Genomic DNA, 3,790 nt, shown 5'->3' on the forward strand with positions numbered 1-3,790 from the left:
TCTCCAAATATTTCATACATCCTGCTGTGCGCTTTGGTAACGGGGGAATTACAAATTCCTTTTTCGGGGGAATCCACTGGTTTTTCACTTGTAGTTGGCTCCTCGCCAGACAACAAGAAATTTTTCGTCTCACTAGACATTTCTGTGCCAACGTTAGGCCTCTCGCTAGACGACATTCTTCCCCCCAGAGGGGGAATGAACAAACGTGTGTTTTCTACAAGCATTTAGTGTTTTCAAATAAAAATTCCAACAGTTAGAAATTTAACAGAACCTGCAGTTAATAAAAGAGTAGTTATTATAAATAATAACACTAATAAACAGCAATTTTCACCACGAACACATGTGCGACGCGTAACCAACTAGCTCACACAAACGAAATACCGCTAAGTATTTCGCCCGGCGTGCTAACGTTTCTGCCAGCTCGCCGCGTGTTGTGAAAAAGTATTACCTACAAGGCCCGAAAGTTTTGAGGGAGGGGTTCAGTCGATTAGATCGACTCCAGTACACAACTGGTACTTATTTTATCGACCCCGAAAGGATGGAAATCAAAATTGACCGCGGCGGAATTTGAACTCAGAACGTAAAGACAGACTAAATACCACTAAGTAGTTCACCCGGCGTGCTAACGCTTCTGCCAGCTCGCCGCTGATTGCGAAAAAATATTAACTACAAAAAGGTTGTGTGGCTTTAAGTGGCGAAAAAAGATGATCATTTTAAGAAATCAAAATATTTTAGTCTTTTTAAGAGAAAAATATTATTTGAACTCAAATGAAAGAGTTCATTGAGATGAATATTTTGGAGAAAACCCCGTCTAAAATATTAAGCATTAAGAAATTATGATTTTTGCGATTTCACATTAATTTTATCATTCTGTTTATGTATTAAAATATACACACATTAAAATCATTTTGAAATAAAAATTCCATTAAAAAAATTAATTAGTAATCATATGATTAGAATATAACATTATTTTATAATAAAATTTGTTTTTACAAATATTTGTAACTGATATGCCGCTATTCATCTTTCGTTATTTTTATGGTAAACAAAATTTCTAAGTTTGAACAAAATCTGTATTTATAAATATCTACAATAGTATCATTTTTTTCAATTATAAAGGTAAATATGATTAATTATAATAATAGAAGCAAGAAGCATAAAAGAAATGAATTTGCATAAAGTGGTTAAAACGAATATTCAGTAAGATACGTGATACGTTAAAAAAGTATCCGACTTCATTTTTTTCCCCTCCAAAACTAATACCGCGGGGGTAAAATCCTTTGGGTGGGAAATGACCCCCATCCTTTCTGCGCATGCAGAAAATTCTCGCGTCGATAGGCCGCATCATTTCCCGGCGTAAGCCTAGATAGAGTACAGACGTGTAGTGCGCGCTTGTCGGTTTTCGTTTTCACGCAAGTTGATTGAACCCATCGAACAGAGATATTACACCAAGTTTGTGATAAGCTTGGTGATACTCAAGTTCAAACCATCCAGAAGACTCAGCATGCCTTTGGTGATGATGCCATGTGCAAAACTCAGATGAAGGAGTGGAGAGTGAGGCACGCTCAGGCAGGTCGTCTACAAGCCGAAACGAGGAGCCGACTGAGAAGGTTTGGCGAATAGTCGTGGAAGACCGTCGTGTAACAATCTAGGAAATTGCTCACAAAGTGGGTTTAAGCACAGGATCAGTGCATTCCATTTTAATGGAGGATTTGTGCTGTGAGATTCGTGATGCTGTGCGTCGAAAGCGGCTGGATATGTGGGCGGGGAAGAATTGGCAATTTCACAATGATTATGGGCCCGCTCATTCCGCCCACATAATCCAAGCTTTCCCGGACAAGAACAACACCCCACTTGTTCGACAGACTCTCTACTCACCCGAATTTGTACCGTGTAATCTCTGGCTTTTCCCCAAACTTATTTGCGCTATTATTCCAAGTCTACTCCTACCCGGAATAGTAGCACCTGTGAGAGAATCAGCTATGGGTTAACTAGCATATGTGGTGGCAATCCACCTGAGCGTGGGAGGCAAAAATACCCTTGGTTGGTGTAAGGGCATGCAGTAAAAGCACTGGGAGTGAGGGATCCTTAGCTGTTGTTACAACATACTTCTAGGAACACTGATTTAAAACTAGCTTTTTACGTGAATACTGTCAGTTCACTTCAGCCTGTCACTAGGCACTAATCACGGAGACTCAGAGATTGGCACTCGTGTTGTACATGCATTTATCACGAAAATCCAACGATGTACAATTGCTTTTTCATGGTGTCCTCATATGTCATTCCATTTTTTGAAAGTCTTGTAGAATTGGAAGAGTGACGACGTGTGCAAATCTAACCAGTTGGAAGCGCACAGTAATTTACAATTTTTGTATCACTAATGCTTCAAACCATGAAGATCTTGCAACGATTAGTCACCTGAAAAGCCATGAGCAGAAAGTCAGAACTGCTATTAACAATAGGGTATCATAAGGAGACGGCAGTCATCTGTAAAGATGGAGAAATCACCTTACACATACATACGCGCGCGCACAAACACACACACATTTTTATTTGAGAGCAAATATTTTTCCTTATCTCATCGTGATAAGATCTTTTGTTGACAGTTTACTTTATGAATACCTTCTGTCTGTCCCGGGCATTTACTCATGGCATGTGACTGAGGCCAACCTATCTGTTATTGTTAATTTTTGTTATTGTAGTTCTTATTCTAATAACCGAATAACCTTGATATGTTTCATTTACGTTACTAGTTTTCGAGATCAGATCCTGTTAGTGACAACGTTTTTTCTTATGCTCCCGAACATGGTATGGTGTAATTTAAATGAAATTTGGCTACTAATTTTGGCATGACGATGAATAAGTAAAAAAGTACTCCATGCATGATGTACAATATATGGTTTATTTAACCTTATTTTCGTTCTCGCGACTCAATTTTCACTGTGACGTGAAATTTTATACGAGTGGGAACATAAAGGTTCCCTCCTCGATTCGTTGTTGCTGTTATTTAGACCTAGGCCAGACTCAGTTGAGTAGAACTCTGATCAAATTTATCTGCACTGGCCATCCCGTCATATTATATTCACGTTTTTTTTTTCTAGAACGGTATAATGAGTTTAGGGAGATTTGTTTGCCTTTGCATGATCGATTGTTGACCGTTTGCTATGATGAGCAAAGTGTTGATATTGATAGTAAAAGTGATTGGGGTGGGGGAGTTGAGACTGTGTTTGAATTAATGTCTGCGACAGAGAGCTTTTGTTGGGTTTTAGTTGAACAGGTCGACCCCAGTACTTTTCAGTTTCCATTTCCATCTACCAAATATATTGAGAAGGCATTGGTAGGACCGGGACTATAGTAGAAGTCATTTGTTCAAGGTGCTCCGGTAGTGTTACACTTTCATATCTAGTACTATTTTGTTAAGCGCATCTACTAAGCAGTATGAACTGTGTCTAAGCAGATACGCACAGTGTGTATCACTCCGCTATAGATGTTGTTTTGTAAACATGTCAAAATAAATAAACACGTAGAATCATAACAATGCCTTCAGTGAGTTGTTTATTATCCCATCAAGAACAAATGAATACATAACATGGTGGCAGCGATAAATACTTAATCGAAAACCGTGCCTTTACAACAAAACAGGAACACAACAAACCTGAAATTTAACAAACTGAATTTCGCTTCGTCTTCGGACACACACACACGAGGATCAAGGGCCCCCATCGCCGTACAGATGAATCTACATCCGACCATGAACTGGGACGCGGATGATATCGTGGAAGCGTTCAAG

Source organism: Octopus bimaculoides, chromosome 24 (assembly GCF_001194135.2).
Source record: "Octopus bimaculoides isolate UCB-OBI-ISO-001 chromosome 24, ASM119413v2, whole genome shotgun sequence".
NCBI classification, from domain to species: Eukaryota; Metazoa; Mollusca; class Cephalopoda; order Octopoda; family Octopodidae; genus Octopus; species Octopus bimaculoides.